The 23,261-nt window shown below is 43.3% G+C and overlaps 4 non-coding genes across 4 annotated transcripts; 3 read left to right on the forward strand and 1 right to left on the reverse strand.

Moving 5' to 3' along the window:
* Positions 1-6,331: 6,331 nt before the first annotated feature.
* Positions 6,332-6,438, forward strand: LOC136390231 (U6 spliceosomal RNA). The gene has a single exon (XR_010748663.1). It is a non-coding gene; the product is annotated as a U6 spliceosomal RNA (small nuclear RNA).
* A 2,817-nt stretch (positions 6,439-9,255) lies between these two features.
* LOC136389846 (small nucleolar RNA SNORA42/SNORA80 family) lies at positions 9,256-9,388 on the reverse strand. The gene has a single exon (XR_010748407.1). It is a non-coding gene; the product is annotated as a small nucleolar RNA SNORA42/SNORA80 family (small nucleolar RNA).
* A 5,409-nt stretch (positions 9,389-14,797) lies between these two features.
* On the forward strand, positions 14,798-14,900 carry LOC136389974 (small nucleolar RNA U13). The gene has a single exon (XR_010748510.1). It is a non-coding gene; the product is annotated as a small nucleolar RNA U13 (small nucleolar RNA).
* Positions 14,901-18,430: 3,530 nt separating this feature from the next.
* Positions 18,431-18,533, forward strand: LOC136390248 (U6 spliceosomal RNA). The gene has a single exon (XR_010748677.1). It is a non-coding gene; the product is annotated as a U6 spliceosomal RNA (small nuclear RNA).
* The last annotated feature ends 4,728 nt before the right edge of the window (positions 18,534-23,261 follow it).

Here is a 23,261-nt window from a genome sequence, read left to right on the forward strand (position 1 = left end):
CTCTAAGACAGTAATAGTTAATTAGCCTGGCAATAATTGTAGTCTAGCCCTGGCTGGTTGGCTCAGTAGTAGAGCGTCGGCCTGACGTGCAGGAGTCCCGGGTTCGATTCCCGGCCAGGGCACACAGGAGAAGCACCCATCTGCTTCTCCACCCCTCCACCTCTCCTTCCTCTCTGTCTCTCTCTTCCCCTCCTGCACAGGAGGCTCCATTGGAGCAAAGTTGGCCCGGGCACTGGGGATGGCTTTGTGGCCTCTGCCTCAGGCGCTAGAATGGCTCTGGTTGCAACAGAGCAACACCCCAGATGGGCAGAGCATCGCCCCCTGGTGGGCTTGCCTGGTGGATCCAGTCGGGCGCATGCAGGAGTCTGACTGACTCCCCGTTTCCAGCTTCGAAAAAATAGAAAAAAAAAATTGTAGTCTATTTTTCAGAGAATTAAGAACATAATTGTAAAGCCAGTAGGCACGGCCACCATCACAGCCACCCGGCCCATGCAGGTTCGCATTGGATTCGGACAGTCAGTAATGAAACAACGGAGCCAAGAACTGCTGCGTCACTAGCATTAATCCTAGCTTGCACCTAGCAGGCAAGTAAAAACACACACTGGGCTACAAAACACACTCATTCAGTGCTCGCAAAGCTACTGACTTATCCGAGTTTCCTAGAATCAAAGGTTTCTAGCTCACCAGCCTTATTCATCTCTGTTCCCATCTCCTTCCTTCTCCCTGCACAAACTCTGCACAAACTGGCTTCTCCCTCAGCACTCTACCATCTTGGCTGCTTCTCCTGGCCTCCTGCACCTGGCCTTTCTCTGCTCTCCTCTCTAATGCTAATCTCAGGAATAGAGTGAGAGCAAGCTCCCGGTCTGTCCCACTTTATAGTGTAGAAACCACAACCTTTAATCCAGTATACAAACAAGGAAGTCTCTGATACAAAGTCACTTATGTGAGGCATAATGGGATTCCTCATGAGAGTACACCACCCCACATCAAAAAGGGTGGGAAAGGCCCGACCGGGCAGTGGCGCAATGGATAGAGCGTCAAACTGGGATGCGGAGGACCCAGGTTCGAGACCCCGAGGTCGCCATCTTGAGCACAGGCTCATCTGGTTTGAGCAAAGCTCACCAGCTTGGACCCAAGGTCGCTGGCTCGAGCAAGGGGTCACTCGGTCTGCCGAAGTCCCACGGTCAAGGCACATATGAGAAAGCAATCAATGAACAACTAAGGTGTCACAACAAAAAACTGATGATTGATGCTTCTCATCTCTCTTCGTTCCTGTCTGTCTATCTCTCTCTCTGACTCTCTTTCTGTTTCTGTAAAAAAAAAAAAAAAAAGAACATTTAAAAAAAAAAACAAATGAATTTATCATTCAATAATTTTTTGTGTACTAATAAATGTCTTAAATTCTTTTTAAAGCCAGTAGCTAAAGCCACCATCACAACCGCCTGGCCCGTGCAGGTCCACATTTGATTCAAACAGATGGTAATGAAACAACGGAGTCAAGAACTGGTGGACCATTACCTTTAATCCTAGCTCACACCCAGCAGGCGAGAAATACACACAGTGGAAAAACAGTTCCCTTTCCATTCAGGGCTCTGAAAGCCACTGACTCATCTGAGTATTCCTAGAATCGAAGGTTCCTACCTCACCAGCCTTATTCACCTCTGTTCCCCATCTCCTTCTCTCTGCACAAACTCTTCACAAACTGGCTTCTCCTTCCGCACTCCACCATCTTGGCTGCCTCTCCTCTGCAATGCTGATGGCAGGATCTGAGAAAGAGAGAGAGCCCTGGTCTGCTTCATTTTATAATGTAGAAATTAAAAGCCTTTAAGCCAATATACAAATAAGGAAGTCTCTGATACAAAGCCACTCATCTGAGGCAGAAATGAGATTCTTCATAAGAGTGCACCACCCCACATCATGCAATAGTCAAGAGTGTGGAAAAGCTCAGTTTTGAGAAGATCCTAGTATTGAAAGAGCGGGAAAGGCTTAGTCTTAAAACCAAGACTTGGCCTGACCTGTGGTGGCGCAGTGGATAAAGCATCGACCTGGAAATGCTCAGGTCGCCGGTTCGAAACCCTGGGCTTGCCTGGTCAAGGCACATATGGGAGTTGATGCTTCCAGCTCCTCCCCCCTTCTCTCTCCCTGTTTCTCTCTCTCCCTCTCTCTCTCCTCTCTAAAAATGAATAAATAAAATTTTTAAAAAAAGTAAAAAAAAACAAAAAAACCCCCAAGACTTAAGCTGAGCAGGTGATGGTGTAGTGCAGTGGTTCCCAACCTGTTCTGGGCCACGGACTGGTTTAATGTCAGAAAATATTTTCGCGGACCAGCCTTTAGGGTGGGACGGATAAATGCATCACATGACCGAGACAAGCATCAAGAGCGAGTCTTAGACGGATGTAACAGAGGGAATCTGGTCATTTTTTAAAAATAAAACATCGTTCAGGGCCCTGGCCGGTTGGCTCAGTGGTAGAGCATTGGCCTGGCGTGCAGGAGTCCTGGGTTCGATTCCCGGCCAGGGCACACAGGAGAAGCACCCATCTGCTTCTCTACCCCTCCCCCTCCCCTTCCTCTCTGTCTCTCTCTTCCCCTCCTGCAGCCGAGGCTCCATTGGAGCAAAGATGACCTGGGCGCTGAGGATGGCTCTGTGGCCTCTGCCTCAGGCGCTTGAATGGTTCTGGATGCAACAGAGCGACGCCCCAGAGGGGCAGAGCATCGCCCCCTGGTGGGCATGCCAGGTGGATCCCGGTCGGGCGCATGTGGGAGTCTGTCTGACTGCCTCCCCGTTTCCAGCTTCTAAAACAAACAAACAAAAACATAGTTCAGACTTAAATATAAATAAAACGGAAATAATGTAAGTTATTTATTCTTTCTCTGTGGACCAGTACCAGATGGCCCACGTACCGGTACCGGTCTGTGGCCCGGGGGTTGAGGACCACTGGTGTAGTGGATAGAGTGTTGGACTGGGACACTGAGGACCCAGGTTCGAAACCCTGAGGTCTCCAGTTTGAGCATGGCTCACCAGCTTGAACCCAAGGTCACTGGCTTGAGCAAGGGGTCACTCAGTCTGCTGTAGCCCCCTAGTCAAGGCACATATGAGAAAGCAATCACTGAGAAACTAAGATGCCGCAACAAAGAATTGATGCTTCTCATCTCTCTCCCTTTCAGTCCGGTCTGTTCCTCTCTCTGTCTCTGTCTCTGTCTCTGTCTCTCTCTCTCTCTCTCTCTCTCTCTCTCACACACACACACACACACACACACACACACACACACCAAGCCTTAGGCTACAAGGACCTTGCCAGCCTACAGCCTGTCTCCCACACCCAATGCAAACTATAAGCGAGCAAACATATATATAACATTTACAAACTTATTTGACTAACACTCTTTCACATATACTGTCTTTTTCAATGCTCATACACCTTCTTTTGGAAGAGCAAGACATTAGAATTGTGGACAGAAAAGGGTCTAAGGAAAGTAACCTCACAGGGCAATCTGATCATAAATTCCTAACTGGGCAGGTCATGGTGGGTAATCTCACCCCCGGAATATAACTTCTTTATTAAAAGGCTTAATTTTGCCTTAAATAACCGTGTCATTGTTTCTGTGAATCTTGGTTAATACATCATTTAAATGCTTCTTCTTAAACCCCTCCTTTTAAAGTATGACCACTCTCAAAAGAGCACATAATCTTGTTATCTGTTCCGTAATCAGATCCCCATCTTGCTCCCACCTTCATGTAATAATCTTCCTTACTTTCCCTCCTTAATTCCAAATGCAGAAAAGCAGGTGCAAATTAATTTCTTAGAAGAATTTTTCTGTCTTTTGAGATCTTGCTTCCAGGTGTATCCTTTGTTTGGCTAAAATACATTTCTATAGCCCTGGCCAGGTAGTTCAGCTGGTTAGAGCATTGTTCCGATATGCTAAGGTTGTGGGTTCTATCCCAGGTCAGGGCATTTACAGAAACAGATCAATGTTTCTGTCTCTCTCTCGCCCTCCCTGTCTCTCTACAATCAATAAGTAAGTTTAAAAAAATCATGCTGTGGAATGTACCTCTCTAATGACTAAAATATACATATCTTCTCCTTAGAGCACCCCCTTCTTTTATCAAGGAAACCAGAAAAGTGAATTAGCAATCAAAAGGTGGTATCTGGTAAGCAAAGACACTGCATAATCACAAGGATATTTCATTTGGGCTATCAATGATCCCCATAAACTTTCCTTTATCCACAACAAAGGAAAAAAGGTGTGCTTTCTTAGTGCTTGGAATACAGTATTTGCATCCACTGGATTAGCTCTGCCTTTCTTTCTTTCTTTCTTTCTTTCTTTCTTTCTTTCTTTCTTTCTTTCTTTCTTTCTTTCTTTCTTTCTCTCTCTCTCTCTCTCTCTTTCTCTCTCTCTTTCTTTCTTTCTTTCCTTCCTTCCTTCCTCCCTCTCTCCCTCCCTCCCTCCCTCCCTCCCTCCTTCCTTCCTTCCTTCCTTCCTTCCTTCCTTCCTTCCTTCCTTCCCTTCCCTTCCCTTCCCTTTCCTTCCTTCCTTCCTTCCTTCCTTCCTTCCTTCCTTCCTTCCTTCCTTCCTTCCTTCCTTCCTTCCCTTCCTTCCTTTCTTTCTTTCTGATCTTTTTTTTACAGGGACAGAGAGAGAGTCAGAGAGAGGGATAGATAGGGACAGACAGACAGAAACGGAGAAAGATGAGAAGCATCAATCATCAGTTTTTTGTTGCAACACCTTAGTTGTTCATTGATTGCTTTCTCATATGTGCCTTGACTGCAGGCCTTCAGCAGACCGAGTAACCTCTTGCTTGAGCCAGCGACCTTGGGCCCAAGCTGGTGAGCTTTTGCTCAAACCAGATGAGCCCGCGCTCAAGCTGGCGACCTCGGGGTCTCGAACCTGGTTCTTCCGCATCCCAGTCCGACGCTCTATCCACTGTGCCACCGCCTGGTCAGGCTCTTTCTTGGTTTTATTTATTGATTTTACACAAAGAGGAGAAAGAGAGAGGGAGTGTGGGCAAATAAGTTTGTAAAATTTGTGTTATTTGGTTTTGCTCACTTTTATTGTTAAAAATGGCTGTTGACCACACGATTGCATTGCCCAGGTGATACTGTTAATTACCTTCATGCTTGGGAAGGGGCTTGGTTATGCTAATGTTTGCTGGAGGAGGGGTTTCACTCCGAAAGGTTTTAAGAAGAAGGAAGAAGGAGGAGCTAAGAGGCCATTTTGGGCAAAGACCACTTTGTTGCAGAGGAGGCAAGTAGCCAAGATGGTGGGGTGCTGAAGGGATACAGAGATGAGGGGCTTTGGGAGCTCCGCTGAACTGGTGGGGGCCTTTGATTCTCAGAAAACCGGGAGAAAGGCACTGGCTTTGGGAGCCCTGAACGGAAAGGGAAGTGTTTTCTCATTGTGTGTATTTACTCACCTGCTGGTACGAGGCTAGAATAAAAAATAATGGCCCACCAGTTCTTGGCCCTGTTATTTCATTACCATCTACCCAAATCTAATGGGAACCTGCACGAGCCAGGCAGCTGTGATGGGTGCAACTACTGGACATATAGGGAGGAATGAGAAGTATATCAACTCATAGCTGCTGCACTTTAGTTGTTCATTGATGGCTTGTATGTGCTGTGACTGGGCAAGCCCAGGCCTCGAACTAGCAACCTCAGTGTTCCAGGTGGACACTCCAACCACTGCACCACCACAGGCCAGGCATTACTCGGTTTCTTTTTTTTTTTTTTTTTTTTAATTTTTTAAATTCATTTTAGAGGAGAGAGAAAGGAAGAGAGAGAGAGAGAAGGTGGGGAGGAGCTGGAAGCATCAACTCCCATATGTGCCTTGACCAGGCAAGCCTAGGGTTTCGAACCGGCGACCTCAGCATTTCCAGGTTGACGCTTTATCCACTGCGCCACCACAGGTCAGGCCACTCGGTTTCTATTATGGAAACACTGAGAAAAAATTTTATTTTCCAAGCTAACTCCTACCTCTTCTGAAGGCTTCTCATACTTCTACCTAGTTAAAATATTAACTACTTTCCCCCCCAAATAAAAATAAAATTACTCCCCTAGTCTGTTGCATTTTTCATTGAATATTTCTATTACAGGATTCAGTAGTATTTTTAGCACTAAAATGAATTTTGAAGGTTGCTTTCTTCTGTAAATTTTATGTGTTAGTGATTAAAAAATCAGCATTTACATAGGGTGGTAAACATACAATACAATATACAGATGATATATTATAGAATTGTACACCTGAAATCTATATAATTTTATTAACCAATGTCACCCAACAAATTCAATTAAAAAGTGTTTTTTAAAGGTTGCAAAAAGAAAGCAAGGAAAAGATGCTTGCTTCGGCAGCACATATACTAACTTTGGAATGATACAGAGAAGATTAGCATGGCCCCTGTGAAAGGATGACCTGCAAATTTGTGAAGCATTCCATACTTTTTAAATTAAATTTAGAGAAACAGAGAGAGAAGGGAGGGAGAGAGAGAGAGAGAGAGGAAGAAGCATGCATTTGTTGTCCCACTGTAGCTGTGCATTCATTGGCCACTTCCTGTATGTGCCCTTACAGGAGATCAAACCTACAACCTTGGTGTTTGAGAATGACGCTCTAATTGACTGAGTTAACTGACCAGGGCCATATTTTTTAAGGGAATAAAAGGAAAAGGAATCAGCACTTGAGTCAAACAAATATGGGTTTGAATTCTGATTTTCCGACTTGACGTGGGGCTTTTGTCTAGTCCCTCAACTTTGAGGGAGAAACAGTTCACCTACAAAATATGAATAATATGGTATCAGCTTCATAGAGTTACTGAGATGATAAAATGACATGCTGCCTGGAAAGCACTTTGCACAGGACTGGACACATGGGAAGCATTCAATAAAGTACATTTCCGGGATCATCTCTGCATTCAGCTTGGCAATGAGGAACCCTCTGTCTAGGATGGGATCCAGTATACTGTAGAGTAGCCTTGCTTTTACTCATAGTGGTTTACATACTTTGGATAGCAAGAGCATTTTCTTTTTTTATTTAATTTAAATTTTTTTTTAGTTTAAATGTAGTGGTAACATTTTATTGGCCCTGACTGGTTTTCTCAGTGGATAGAGCATTAGCCCAGCATACGGAAGTTCAGTCCTCATTCTGGGCACACATGAGAAGTGACCATCTACTTCTCTCCCTGTCCCTCTCCCCCTTCTCTCCCTTTTCCCATCTCACAGCCAGTGGCTTGATTGGTTTGAGCATCGGTTGGAACATCAGCATGGGTTTTTGAGGTGGGTCTGAGCATTGGCCTCAGGTGCTGAGGATATCTCAGTTGATTGAGTATTGGCCTCCAGACAGGGGTTGCAGGGTGGATCCCAGTTGGGGCACATGCAGGAGTCTGTCTATCTCCCCTCCTCTCACTTGAAAATTTTTTTATTGGGGTGAAGGTAATTAATACACCTGTGAGAATGTAGAAGGTGGGAGCAACATATGAACACTTTTTTTTTTTTTAAGGAAAGGGTAATCTTTTTTTAAAAATTATTTTTATTTATTTATTCATTTTAGAGGAGAGAGCGGGAGAGAGAGAGAGTGAGAGAAGGGGGGAGGAGCAGGAAGCTTCAACTCCCATATGTGCCTTGACTGGGCAAGCCCAGGGTTTTGAACCGGCAACCTCAGCATTCCAGGTCGACACTTTATCCACTGCGCCACCACAGGTCAGGCAACACTTTCTTTTTTTTTTTTTAAGCTTTTTGCCATTAGTGTAATATATGTGTATATATATATCTTATTGATTTTAGAGAGAGAAAGAGAAAAATTAGCTTGTTGTTCCACTTATTTATGCATTCCATGGTTGATTCTTGTATGTGCCCTAACTAGGGATGGAACCTGCAACCTTGGTGTGTGGGGACAACGTTCTGACCAACTGAGCTACCTGGTCAGGGCTCAGATGATTTTTATGCCTGTTACCACTGATCTAGACAATTATTTTCTTGAAAAGTTAACACCATTTTCTTAATTTCAACAACATTACCCTGAGTAGAAAAAGCTAGAGACAAAAGAGCACACACTGAATTATTCCAAAGCAGAGTGGTGGTTGCCTGAGGTAGTGAGACGTTTCAATGGAAAAAAGTAAGAGGGAACTTCATAAAATGTTGGAAAGTTTTATCTAAACTGGTGGTAGTCAACCTGGCCCCTTCCACCTACTAGTGGGCATTCCAGCTTTCATGGTGGGCAGTAGTGGAGCAACCAAAGTATAAATAAAAAGATAAATTTAACTATAGTAAGTTGTTTTATAAAGATTTATTCTGCCAAACTTAGTGAAAATCCGACATAAAGTACTTGGTAAGTAATTATTATTATGTGCTTTAACTTGCTGTAACTCCGCTTTATAAATTTTATAAAGTAAAGTTACTTCCCTACTTTATAAATCACCATTACCGTGGAACTGGTGGGCGGTTAGAAAATTTCACCACTAACCGAAATACAAAAGTGGGTGGTAGTATAAAAAGGTTGACTATCCCTGATCTAAACCTTGAGCGTCGGCCTGGCGTGCAGGAGTCCCGGGTTTGATTCCCGGCCAGGGCACACAGGAGAAGCGCCCATCTGCTTCTCCACCCCTCCCCCTCTCCTTCCTCTCTGTCTCTCTCTCTTCCCCTCCAGTAGCCAAGGCTCCATTGGAGTAAAGTTGGCCCGGGCGCTGAAGATGGCTCTATGGCCTCTGCCTCAGGCGTTAGAGTGGCTCTGATTGCGGCACAGCAACACCCCAGATGGGCAGAGCATTGCCCCCTGGTAGGCATGCTGGGTGGATCCTGGTCGGGTGCATGCGGGAGTCTGTCTGACTGCCTCCCCGTTTCCAACTTCAGAAAAATACCAAAAAACAAACAAACAAAATCCTTGATGGGATATAGATGCATGGGTGTACGTGTATGTCAAAACTTACCAAACTGTATATTTAAGACCTGTGCATTTCACTGTATATTAATGACATACTAACAAAAATATTAGCCTGACTTCTGGGGATGCAGTAGATAAAGCCTCGACCTGAAATGCTGATTCATCCGCTCGAAACTCAAGGTTTGCTGGTCAAGGCATATACTGTATGAGAAGCAACTATTATAAGTTGATGCTTCCTGTTCCTCCTCCCGCCTTTCCTCCATCTTCTCTCTAAAAATGAACGAACAAAATATTTTAAAAATAAAAGAAGTTAATGCCATTCTAATTCTTTCTGTATAAGTGTTAGCAACAAGTGTTATTCTTTTACATAGCAATCTTTTTTTTTCCCACTGTATAACCCACTTAGTGCCTACAGCCTATAGGCAGAGGCAAGGCAATCGTTGAAGGCCTTAGTTTGTTCTAGTATGGGGCACTATGACAGGACCAGGGGTATGGGCCTGCCATGAATCCAAACTCATGCATGGTAGAACATGTTTCAAGATTTGATCTTATAAAACAATCTTAGGATGATCCACATGATCCTATGTAATATGACCCTGCTGGTCAATAAGTTTGTGAATATGATATATATGTTTGCTCTCTTTGGGTGTGGGAGACAGGCTATAAGCTGGCAAAGTCATTATATCCTAAGGTGTAGTTTTAAAACTAAGCTTTTTCCCCACACCTTTGACTGTAGCATGGTGGGGGGTGGTGCACTCTTATGAGGAATCCCATTATGCCTCAGATAAGTGACTTTATATCAGAGACTTCCTTATTTGTATATTGAATTAAAGGTTTTGATTTCTACACTATAAAATGGGGCAGAGGCCTGACCTGTGGTGGCGCAGTGGATAAAGCGTCGACCTGGAAATGCTGAAGTCACCGGTTCGAAACCCTGGGCTTGCCTAGTCAAGGCACATATGGGAGTTGATGCTTCCAGCTCCTTCCCCCCTTCTCTCTCTCTGTCTCTCTCTCCTCTCTCTCTCTCTCTCCTCTCTAAAAATGAATAAATAAAATAAAAATAAAAAATAAAATGGAGCAGAGGAGCCCATGCTGGAGGAGAGCAGAGAAAGGCCACGTGGAGGAGAGGAGAAGCAGCCAAGATGGCGGAGTGCTGAAGGAGAAGCCAGTTTGTGCAGTTTGTGCAGGGAGAAGGAGATAGAACAGAGGTGAATAAGGCAAAGTAGAAACCTTTGATTCTAGGAAACTCAGATAAGTCAGTGGCTTTGGGAGCACTGAATGGAAAGGGAAGTGTTTTCTCACTGTGTGTATTTCTTGCTCTCTGGGTGCGAGCTAGGATTGAAGTTAATGGCCCACTAGTTCTTGGCTCCGTTATTTCATTACCTTCTGTCTGAATCAAATGCAAACCTGCATGGGCCAGGCGGCTGTGATGGTGGCCGTGGCTACTGGCTTTACAGAGCCCCTGCCTAATTTTATAGTATTACCTGTCACCAAGCTTTTGTCATTTTTTTACATTTACCAGCACTAAGCTTTCAGTTTTTCAATAATATATAGTCCTATCCTGCCCCAGGGCCTTTGCTCATATTGTTACTGCTCCCTAAATGTTTCTCTTTCTTCCTTTCTACCTGGTTAACTCCCATTCTTCTTTCAGTTCTAATTCTTTTGTTTGTTCCTCAGGGAAACCCTCTCAAATCTCACTTTATTACCTGTGTCCATGGAACCTTCTTTTTTTCTTTTTTTCTTTTTACAGAGACAGAGAGAGAGTCAGAGTGAGGGATAGACAGGGACAGACAGACAGGAATGGAGAGATGAGAAGCATCAATCATTAGTTTTTTGTTGCGCATTGCGACACCTTAGTTGTTCATTGATTGCTTTCTCATATGTGCCTTGACTGTGGGCCTTCAGCAGACTGAATAACCCCTTGCTCAAGCCAGCGACCTTGGGTCCAAGCTGGCGAGCTTTTTGCTCAAGCCAGATGAGCCCGCGCTCAAACTGGCAACCTCGGGGTCTTGAACCTGGGTCTTCCGCATCCCAGTCTGACGCTCTATCCACTGCGCCACCGCCTGGTCAGGCGCAACCTTTTGTTTGTTTATTTTTTGTTTTGTTTTAACAGTTTGTAGGGCTGCTGTGTATGCTTGTAGAGGTTGATCATCTAAACAAGGGTTACTAGCTTAGGAGAAAGAGCCAAAATCCAGTTTGTGCTCCATGCACAAAGCCTTGCACATGGAGCAGGGCTGTGTCAACCTGGAAGAAGCACTGCCTTTTTCTAGTTCATCAGAGACATTCTCTGGGTGGAAAAAAAAAAAGGCATAGTGTAAAGCCAGTAGCCACGGCCACCATCACAGCCTCCTGGCCCGTGCACGTTCACATTTTATTCGGACAGACGGTAATGAAACAAGGAGCCAAGAACTGGCGGGCCATTAGCTTTAATCCTAGCTCGCACCCAGTGGGCGAGAAATACACACAGTGCGAAAACACTTCCCTTTCCGTTCAGGGCTCCCAAAGCCACTGACTTATCTGAGTTTCCTAGAATCAAAGATTTCTACTTCGCCTTATTCACCTCTGTACCCCGTCTCCTTCTCCCTGCACAAACTCTGCACAAACTGGCTTCTCCTTCAGCACTCTGCCATCTTGGCTGCTTCTCCTCTCCTCCACGTGGCCTTTCTCTGCTCTCCTCTCTGCTCTTCTCTCTAATGCCAATCTCAGGAACTGAGAGAGAGCAAGCTCATGGTCTGCCCCATTTTATAGTGTAGAAATCAAAACCTTTAATCCAATATGCAAACTAGGAAGTCTCTGATACAAAATCACTTATCTGAGGCATAATGGGATTCCTCATGAGAGTGCACCACCCCATATCAGGCAACAGTCAAGGGTGTGGGGAAAAGCTTAGTCTTAAAACTAAGCCTTAGCAGTGGATAGAGCATCAGACTGGGATGCTGAGGACCCAGGTTCAAGACCCCGAGGTGGCCAGCTTGAGCACGGGCACATCTGGTTTGAGCAAAGCTCACCAGCTTGGACCCAAGGTCGCTGGCTCGAGCAAGGGGTTACTCCATCTGCTGAAGGCCCACGGACAAGACACATATGAGAAAGCAATCAATAAACAACTAAGGTGTTGCAATGCACAACGAAAAACTAATGATTGATGCTTCTCATCTCTCCATTCCTGTCTGTCTGTCCCTGTCTATCCCTCTCTCTGACTCCCTCTCTGTCTCTGTAAAAAAACAACAACAAAAACAAACAAACAAGAAAGTCCATGCTTACCTGGTCAAGGCACATACCAGAAGCAACTACTACTAGGAGTTGATGCTTCTCCCCTACACACTCCCATCTCTCTCTCTCTCTCTCTCTCAAACCAATAAAGTGCAAAACAAAAACAAAACAAAAGAACAACAACAAAAAACTAAAACTAAGCCTTAGGCTATAATGATCCTGCCTGCTTACAGCCTGTCCGCCCACATCCAATGCAAACTATAAGCGAGCAAACATATACATCATATTTGCAAACTTATTTGACTGACACATAGTCTGCTTGGCAAGCTCTACCTACTCTGGGCTGCTTCTGTCTGTGGGAAAAATAGCACAAAGATACAATGCCAGAAAGCAGCAGCCCTGACATTGTACTTCCTCTTCATAGTACTTAACACAATTGTAATTTTACATTTGTTTGTGAGTATTTGGTTAATGTTTGTTTCCGCCACTGGACAGTAAGCTCTATGACAGTATGGAACTGTTTTTGCTTATTATCAAGGATTCCCAGCCCTGACCGGATAGTTCAGTTTGTTAGAACACTGCCTGAAAGCCCAGAGGTTGCCACTCCGATCCCGGGTCAGGGAACATACAGGAACAGATTGATGTTACTCTCTCTCTCTCTCTCTCTCTCTCTTTCCCTCTCTTGCTAAAATCAATAAAAAAATTTTTTAAATAAGGGATTTCCAGCTCCTAGAACAGTGCCTGGCACATAGTGGGTATTCAGTAAACATTTTTGAATGCATGAGACATTTTTATTTGTTAAAAGATTTTATTTATAGCCTGACCAGGAGGTGGTACAGTGGATAGAGCATCAACCTGGGACACTGAGGACCCAGGTCGCCACATCGGATTTGGGCAGATGGTAAAACCCTGATGTCACCAGCTTGAGCATGGGCTCATCTGGCTTGAGCACAGGATTGCCAGCTTGAGTGTGGGATCATAGACATGACCCCATGGTTGCTGGCTTGGGCCCAAGGTCGCTGGCTTGAGCAAGTGGTCACTAGCTCAGCTGGAGTCCCCCAGTCAAGGAACATATGAGAAAGCAATCAATGAACAATAAAGGTATATCAACAAAGAATTGATGCTTCTCATTTCTCTTCTTTTCTGTCTGTCCCTGTGTGTGTGTTGGGCAAACTAGTGTATTAAGGTTGCTATCTTATACTTTGCCTGATTGGTGTGTGAGCACAGGACAGCACCATGTTTAAGGCTGTAGGTGCTTGCCCTCAGGGTGGCAGAGTATAAATTGCAGATTGACTGCCACCATTGGAAGGGGCCATTGCTTGCTGGAGAAGGGGTCCCTACCCTCCATCCGGGCCTGCTTTGCTGTTGAGTCTGAGAGGGAGAGGGAACCAGTTTGCCCTACTTGCTTGCTCATCAGCCATTGCAAGACTCTAATAAACAGAATGGCACACCATTCTCCAGCCCCACAGTTCCTTTTTCGTCTGCCCGAATCCAATGTGAACCTGCATGGCCATAGCCACTGGCATTACACTGTCCCTCTCCCTCTCTTGCTAAAAAAAAAAAAAAAAAAGAAGAAGAAGAAGAAAGAAAAAGATTTTATTTACTAATTTGAGAGGGAGAGAAAAGTGGGGAAGTTGGGGAGAGTGGGAGGCATCATCTCATAGTTGCTTCACATATGTGCCTTGACCAGGCAAGCCTATGGCTTTGAACCGGTGACCTCAGCATTCCACTGTGCCACCACAGGTCAGGCACATGGGACATTTTTTAATGTTGGAAGAATATTAGGCTTTTTGAAGATAGGGACTATGTCTGTTTTTCCCTTTTTTAAAATTTTTTTAAAAAATTTATTCATTTTAGAGAGGAGAGGGAGAGACAGAGAGAGAGAGAGAGGAGAGACAGAGAGAGAGAAGGGGGGGAGGAGCTGGAAGCATCAACTCCCATATGTGCCTTGACCAGGCAAGCCCAGGGTTTCGAACTGGCAACCTCAGCATTTCCAGGTCGACGCTTTATCCACTGCGCCACCACAGGTCAGGCTGTTTTTCCCTTTTTATCTCCTCCCCCGCCCTCTGCAATTACTATACTGCTTTGCACAAAATGGCATTTAGTAAATTCCTCCTGATTGATTTAAAAATATTCAGAAGAAGCCATATGATGTTTTGTTCATAGAAAACTAAATCTGCATGTATATGATTATACACTGCCTGAGAGATGATGAACAGTTGCTATTTATGAAGCTGAAAGACAAAAAATGTTGAATGAATGAGAAATAGACTTCAATTGTAATGGGAAGGATTTAATTTAGCTTTTGAAATTCATTTCCTGAGATGAAGCTTATAAGATACTAGAAGATAATACCAAGGGAGGCTGAGAATTTTCTTTTCCTTTATACATAAATGATCTTTAAAAATTTTCTAAGCTAGAGTACTCATTTGAAGGCTAAAGGGTATTTCTGACTAGAGTTCTCAGCAATCTAATAAGAGATTTTTTTTTTTAAATAAGGGTTTGAGCCTGACCTGTGGTGGCGCAGTGGGATAAAGCATCGACCTGGAAGACTGAGGTTGCTGGTTCGAAACCCTGGGCTTGCCTGGTCAAGGCACATATGGGAGTTGATGCTTCCTGCTCCTCCCCCTTCTCTCTCTCTCTCTCTCTCTCTCTCTCTCTATCCTCTCTCTCTAAAAATCAATAAATAAAAAATAATAAATAAATAAATAAGGGTTTGATTCTTTTGTAATTCATAAGTGTGCTGATTGGGTGTTCATGCTCTTGTGTGAGATGTGCCCCCTTAAACCTTGTTACAACATCAGCACATTACCCATCTGATGAAAAAAAGGAAAAAAGTAAGGTTTTAGAGGGGAATAATTTTACAGAAAACTTGCAAAAATAGCAAAGAAAGTTTTTGTACCCCCCTCACTCAATTTTCCTCATTGTTAACATCTTACATTAACACAGTACATTTATAAAAATTAAGAAATTGAAATATATACATAACTAATTTTAAAATTTTTATATTATTAATTTTAGAAAGAAAGAGAAGGGGAAGGGAAAGAGAGAGCTAGAGAGAGAGAAACCTCGGTTCGCTGTTCCATCTAGTTGTGAATTCATTGGTTGCCTCTTGTATATGCCCTAACCAACGATTAACCCTGTAACCCTGGTGCATAGGATCAATGCTCCAACTAAGTTACCTGGCCAGGGCTATACATAACTATTAAGTAAGGTGCAGACTTTGTTAGGATTTCCCCAGTTTCTCCAGTAATGCCCTCTTTCTGTCCTAAGTGAGACAATTTTTCTTCAATAGTACATAAAAAATTACGTGATCTAAAGCAGTGATTTTCAACCTTTTTTGAGCCATGGCACATTTTTTACATTTACAAAATGCTGGGGCACACCACCTACCAAAATGACACTCTAACACAGTACATATTATACATATAGTTAATAATATAGTTTCTAAATGTATTTATACTCACTTAGCGTGAAACCTGGGCCTGTTTCGATGAACACAAAAGGGATATCCTGGCAGGAATGGTAGAAAGACACACACGAAGCTCTTCCTCAACAGTTCTCAGTCTCTCTCTGTTTTTAGTTTTTATTGCAGTCAAGCTTGAGAAGCTCAGCTCACATAGATATGTGGTTGAAAACGAGAGCAATGTCAAAATAGCTTTGTTGGCCAAAATGGGGAACTCCTTGGCAACAGATAACCAAAAACTGTCAGCAAACTTTAGCTTTAAAGTTAGATAACATTGTGATGCATTGTATATCACCCTCTGCGGGGACCTCTTTTAAAAAGAAAAAGGTTAAATATCTATATACACCATCAAGATAGACATAACCAGCTGAGACTGAGGCTTCATCTAGTGGTGGCAACATTTACCTCCAGTCCTGACCAGGATTAGAAATCGGGACCATGGGGAGGAGTAGCAGCTTCAACTACTCGCAGCGGATGAGAGGCAGCCTACTATTGGTTCATTGCTAGTGTTCGGGATGCATCCTAGAAGGTGATTGGTCAGTGAGCGTTCCCTGTGCCTCCAGTCTTCCTGTCACTGATAGCTGGAGGGATTGTGAGGGGAATGTTTATGTTCGGATGGAGGTGGCTGGTGGTGGACCGGATAAATAGCCTCCGTGGGTTGTATCCAGCACGTGGGTCATAGTTTGGGGACCCATGTTTAATTTCCCCATGGCACACCTGACCATGTCTCGTGGCACACTAGTGTGTCGCGGCACACTGGTTGAAAAATACTGATCTAAAGATCAAACTCAGAGTAGAATTATAGAAATCTAGAGCTGACTGAATCCTTCATCTTGAGACAAACATACCCAGTCAGACTTAAATAACATCCCTAGCTCTGCCATTTTGAAAAGCTATGTGTCTTTGGGCTGTTTATTTACACTAATCCATACTTCTCACATTTGTAAAATGCAGGTGGTAAGACCTCTCCAACTGTGATAGTTTCTGAAATCCTTCACAGTAGAAGAAGTCAGTGTAAAAAACTTAAGATTTTCCCTGGCAGAATCTTTTCTGGTTTGCTAGAGTGTAGTCCCAATGCACAGGGGTGGCCTGTTTGATCCCCAGTCAGGGCACACAGAAGAACAGATCCATGTTTCTGTCTCTATCTCTGTCTCTCCCTACCTTTCTCTAAAATCAATAAATAAATTTTTTAAAAATTAAGATTTTTCCTCACCTGGTAGCTCTGTTGATTAGAGCATATGCCAAGTTTGTGGATTTGATCCCTGATCAGAGCACGTACAAGAATCAACCAATAAATGCATAAATAAGTGGAACAATATATTGATGTTTTTCTTTCTCCCCTACTCTCTAAATTCAATAAATTTAAATAAATAAGTAAACATACCATAAATTCAATTGATTTATATAAACCAATAGGTTAAAAAAAATTTAATTTATTTATTTTTTAAATAATATACATATAGTTTATTAATATTTATTTTTTATTTTTTTTCAGAGACAGAGTCAGAGAAAGGGATAGATAGGGACAGACAGGAACGGAGAGAGATGAGAAGCATCAACCATTAGTTTTATGTTGCGACACCTTAGTTGTTCATTGATTGCTCTCTCATATGTGCCTTGACCGTGGGCCTTCAGCAGACTGAGTAACCCCATGCTCAAGCCAGCAACCTTGGGTCTAAGCTGGTGAGCTTTGCTCAAACCAGATGAGCCCGTCCGTGCTCAAGCTGACAACCTCAGGGTCTTGAACCTGGGTCCTCCGCATCCCAGTAAGACACTCTATCCACTGCGCAACCACCTAGTCAGGCTTTTATTTTTTATTTTTAAATTCATTTTTAGAGGGGGGAGAGAGAGAGACCAAAAGAGAAAGAGAAGAGGGGGCAGGAAACAGACTCATAGTTGCTTCTCATATGTGCCTTGACTGGGAAAGCCCAGGGTTTTGCACCAGCAAAACCAGGTGGATGCGGCTGACCAGGTGGTGGCGCAGTGGATAGAGCATCGGACTGGGATGCGGAAGGACCTAGGTTTGAGACCCCGAGGTCGCCAGCTTGAGCGCGGGCTCATCTGGTGTGAGCAGGAGGCTCACCAGCTTGGATTCAAGGTCGCTGACTCCAGCAAGGGGTTACTCAGTCTGCTGAAGACCCACGGTCAAGGCACATATGAGAAGGCAGTCAATGAACAGCTAAGGTGTCTCAACGAGAGACTGAAGAGACTGATGATTGATGCTTCTCATCTCTCTCCGTTCCTGTCTGTCTGTCTCTATCTATTCCTCTCTCTGATTCTCGCGCTGTCTCTGAAATAAATAAATAAAACAAACAAACAAAAAAACCAGGTGGATGCTTTATTCACTGAGCCAACACAGGTCAATATTTTTGTTTTCAAAGATTTTATTTATTGATTTTAGAGAGAGAGAAAGAGGGAGGGAGTAGCGGGAAGCATCAAATCATGTGGTAGTTCCTTCTTGTATGTGCCTTGACCAGACAAGCCTAGGGTTTTTACTTGTTTATTTATTTATTTACTTTTGTACCCTTCCGAAACTAGAAGCCAGGAGGCAGTCAGATAGACTCCTGGAAGAACCCAACTGACCGGGATTCACCCAGCAAGCCCACCAGGAGGCGATGCTCCGTCCATCAGGGATGTCACACCTGTTACGGCTGGAGCCACTCTAACGCCTGAGGCGGAGGCCATGGAGTTGTCCTCAGCGCCCGTAGATCAGGGTTTTGAACTGATGACCTCAGCTTTCCAGGTTCATGCTTTATCCACGGCACCACACAGGTTAAGCAAAACTTAAGATTTTTAATAGGTAATTAGGCTTTTCTATTTATTAAATTAGTACCATAAAGATAACACTCTAAATAGAAAACCTGTGCTATTACATATGTTAAATTAGTGACAAAGTTGTACATATACTAAACTTGGAACAATACAGAGTAGATTAGCATGGCCCCTGCACAAGAATGACACAAAAATTCATGAAGCATTCTATAGTTTAAAGAAAACTAGGGCCTGACCAGGTGGTGGTTTGAAACTCTGAGGTCGCCTGCTTGAGTGCGGGCTCATCTGGTTTCAGCAAGGCTCACCAGCTTGAGCCCAAGGTCGCTGGCTTGATGAGCAAGGGGTCACTTGGTCTGCTGTAGCTCCCTGGTCAAGGCACATATAAGAAAGCAATCAATGAATAACTAAGGTGCCACAATGAAGAATTGATGCTTCTTATCTCTCTCCCTTCCTATCTTTTTGTCTCTATCTGTCCCTCTCTCTGTGTCTCTCTGTCTCTATCACACACAAAAAAATAGGGACAAAGATTTGCCGGGGTACCGCCCTGGGGTGGATCCAGGGGTCCCATAGGAATGGACGGTGTCAGCACGAAACGAGTTAGCCGAATTCTTTTTTTTTTTTTAATTTTTATTTATTTATTTATTTATTTATTTATTTATTTATTTTTTATAGAGACAGAGAGTGAGTCAGAGAGAGGGATAGACAGGGACAGACAGATAGGAACAGAGAGAGATGAGAAGCATCAATCATTATTTTTTCATTGCGTGTTGCAACACCTTAGTTGTTCATTGATTGCCTTCTCAAACCGTGCCTTGACTGCAGGCCTTCAGCAGACCGAGTAACCCCTTGCTGGAGCAAGCGATCTTGGGTTCAAGCTGGTGGGCTTTTGCTCAAACCAGATGAGCCCGTGCTCAAGCTGGCGACCTCGGGTTTCAAACCTGGGTCCTCTGCCTCCCAGTCTGATGCTCTATCCACTGTGCCACCACCTGGTCAGGCGAGAGCCAAATTTTTTTTAGCTCATCAACCAGGCATCTGTGCCAATGGCTAGTATAGCTTTATTTTTATACACTTAGTTATAATTACATGGTATGCAGAATACATTGAAATTATAATCATATGGTATGCGGAATATATTGATTAACACTTATTTTTGCTTTAATATGAGTAAATATTCCAGGAAAGGGTGAGTACATTTCTTTAAGCTATGAATCAGGTGGTAAGTCATTAAGTACAGTTATACAATAACTTGAACAGCAGCAAAAATATTGGCGCAAGCTTCTAAAAAGACCCTGTTGATTTTGTCTTACTTAGCAACCTATTGTCTAGTAAAAATTAAGTTTGTCTACTATTTTCATCTATTAGTAATCCCAACTATTATTCCCAGAACGTCCAACTACCTGAAGGCTAGGTATGTGAGAGGCATGGGAAGTTTTTCTATTCTTCTATAATGTGTAAAGGACTAGGGGGTAAAACAATAGAATAGGTAAAGGCTGAAAAGTGCTTTTGTGTTTAGTCTCTGTTTCCTATCTATTTATGAGTCACAAGCTATACTTCCCTAATATAATTTTTAGGAGGATATTTTCTACAATCTAGCCCCTTAAGGGGATATCATAGCCAGCCTCTTATGTCTACAGGCCCAGGTAAGTGGGTTTATAGGTTTTTCTGTGGAATTCACACCCTCTGTCTCATTTCCAGAGAAATTACTATGAATCTGCAGGGAAAGCACGATGCTATTATCCGTGTGCCATAAATGAAAGCACACACCCCCAGAAACAGGGAGGAAGAATAACCAATTGAATCCAAGAAGTTAAAAAGGGGGAAGTATCGCTGCACCTCTTCTTCTTTGCTATGACTGTGTCAATCAGCAGATGTTGATCTTCTTTGCTGTGACTGTGTCAATCAGCAGCTGTTGATCGGCTTTCAACAAAGATTCTTCTTGAACAAACTTTAGTCAGGCTCCCCTGAGCCCCCCTCTATATTAGGTCTTGTCCTTGAGTCTAGTTATAGCAAGAATTCTGCTAAGTCAGTTTAGAGAGAATCCTCCACCCTTGATAACTGATCACACTTGATATCTGATCAAATTCCTTATTCCCCACCCTTGATCTATATGATGACTCTGGCAAGTGTTGGGTTAGGAAGAATTCCTCCTATCCTGGATGTCTCCTTTGGTAAGTTTTCATCCAGCAACATAGGGGAGTAAAGACATCCCTCTATCCTCCTTATTTATGTATGTATTTTCTTTGTAATAGAGACACAGAGAGACAGACAGACAGGAAGGGAGAGAGATGAGAAGCATCAATTCTTCGTTGTGGCACCTTAATTGTTCATTAATTGCTTTCTCACGGGGGGGGGGGGAGGGCTACAGCAGACCGAGTGACCTCTTGCTCAAGCCAGCGACCTTGGGCTCAAGCTGGTGAGCCTTGCTCAAATCAGATGAATCTGCGCTCAAGCCGGCGATCTCAGGGTTTTGAATCTGGGTCCTACACATCCCAGTCTGATGCTCTATCCACTGTGTCATTGCCTAGTAAGGCTACCCTCCTAGTTTTAATAGCTGCATCTATGAAATAAACTGCAAACAGGCAGGTTAACAAGAGAAAAGGTATACAAATTTATTAAATTTTTATATTACATATACAGGGGCATCACATGGGGAAAAAGTGAATACCCAAAAGAAATAGTGAGATCTGAGACATCATACCATCTCAATAGGGGAAGAGAAGAACGAATGTATGCCACATAGAGGAGAGCAAATGATATTTTTGAAAACTAAATGGACCCTTAGAATAGATGAGAGACAAAACAAACAAAAAATAATAGGAGATAGATTGTGACAAATTTTGGGTGTGGAGTTCTCATCTCCCCTTGTTTTTAAAAAGTTTTTACAGATATTTATTTATTTATTTATTTATTTATTTATTTGAGAGGGTGAGAGAGAGAGAAACATTGATTTGTTATGTATTCATTGGTTGATTCTTGTATACACACTGACCGGGGATTGGATGTGCAACCTCAGTGTATTGCAGTGGTTCTCAAACTTTTTGAAGTTGAGGCGCACTTAAAATCCTACAAATAATTGTAGGTGAACTATATACAGATTTCTGAGAAATATGTTATAATAATTATGTCAAATATTAAAGGAAAAGAATATCAAGTCCAAGCGTGCTTTTATGGTAATTAAACAAAATAAATATGACAAAATTAAATTAATTCTGACATTAAAAAAGTTTTATGTTACATTTTTGAGTTATGCTTTTTAAAATTTGTACAAAAGAGGGGTTAAAAAAAAACAACAAAAAAGTTATCTTTATATATATATAGATACATTCTTAGTAAGATTTAGTAAATTTGGCAGGTCCCGGTGTGAATGTGTTAAGTTTTTTCATTCTTGCATTTATGAGAAACATGAGCCTGATGTGTCCTAGCCATTTCTTCAATGTTTGGGCATATATTTGAAAGGCAAACTCTCATTTCCTCGTCAATACATTAAAGAATTCCACTCTTTTTACTCTTAATTGTATTGAGTGCAGAAAACCCCCACCATACATATTATCTTAACTTTACACCAAACAAAGGATAGAAGAAACTTACCTCTAGTCTTTCTGGGGAACATGGGGATTAATGTAAACAATCCAGCACCACAGCTTTACAGCCTTTTGCAACCTAATCAGGCAAGTGAGGTGGGGGGGGGGGGTTGGGCAGACTCTCAGCTTATAGCCAATTCCCCACCCCTCTGTCCTGCAAAAATCTAAACTCCAAAAACCCTGTTGGGTTTTTTTTTAAATTTTATTTATTTATTTTTAGAGAGGAGAGAGAGACAGAGAGGGAGACAGAGGAGAGACAGAGAGAGAGAGAAGGGGGGAGGAGCAGGAAGCATCAACTCTCATATGTGCCTTGACCAGGCAAGCCCAGGGTTTCGAACTGGCGACCTCAGCATTTCCAGATTGAAGCTTTATCCACTGTGCCACCACAGGTCAGGCCTTGTTGGTTTTTTGGTCCCCAACAGGCACATATTTCTCTGGAATACTGTAGGGTGCACCTGGAAATCTAGGGTGCACCAGTGCACCCTGGCACACACTTTAAGAACCACTGGTGTATTGGGGCGATACTTGACCTATCTGAGGTACCTGGCCAGGAAATAATCTCCTTTTTTGTGATGAGAGTCAGTCTTTCCCTGGTGATGAAACTCCTAGAAAGAGGATTCATGACAGTTGAGTTCCTTTTGGAGGATCTGTCTTTAAGCAGATAAAGGGAAGCTCATAGAGAACTTCAGCTCAAAACAACTAATATACCCAAGCAGCATATTGTGGATGGCATGTCCTGAACACATTTGCTCCCACTCTGCTACTTGATTATAAATCACCTCCTGTCCTTGCTGTATTCAGAGCTGAGCCCTATTTCCTACTTTATCAATCTTTTTTTTTTTTTTGTATTTTTCCAAAGCTGGAAACGTGGAGGCAGTCCCACTCCTGCATGCGCCGACCGGGATCCACCCGGCATGCCCACCAGGGGGCGATGCTCTGCCCATCTGGGGCGTTGCTCTGTCACAACCAGAGCCATTCCAGCACCTGAGGCAGAGGCCATGGAACGATCCCCAGCGCCCGGGCCAACTCTGCTCCAATGGAGCCTTGGCTGTGGGAGGGGAAGAGAGAGACGGAGAGGAAAGAGAGGGGGAAGGGTGGAGAAGCAAATGGGTGCTTCTCCTGTGTGCCCTGGCCAGGAATCGATCCCGGGACTCCTGCACGCCAGGCCAACGCTCTACCACTGAGCCAACCGGCCAGGGCTTATCAATCCTCTTGACATGTATTACAATAGCCTTGAATAAAATTCCTACTGTTTCAATGGGTGTCAGAAATTTTTTTTTTTTTTTACAGAGAGAGGGATAGACAGGGACAGACATACAGAAACGGAGAGATGAGAAGCATCAATCATTAGTTTTTCATTGCAC

Source organism: Saccopteryx leptura, chromosome 1, assembly GCF_036850995.1.
Source record: "Saccopteryx leptura isolate mSacLep1 chromosome 1, mSacLep1_pri_phased_curated, whole genome shotgun sequence".
In the NCBI taxonomy this organism is placed as follows: domain Eukaryota; kingdom Metazoa; phylum Chordata; class Mammalia; order Chiroptera; family Emballonuridae; genus Saccopteryx; species Saccopteryx leptura.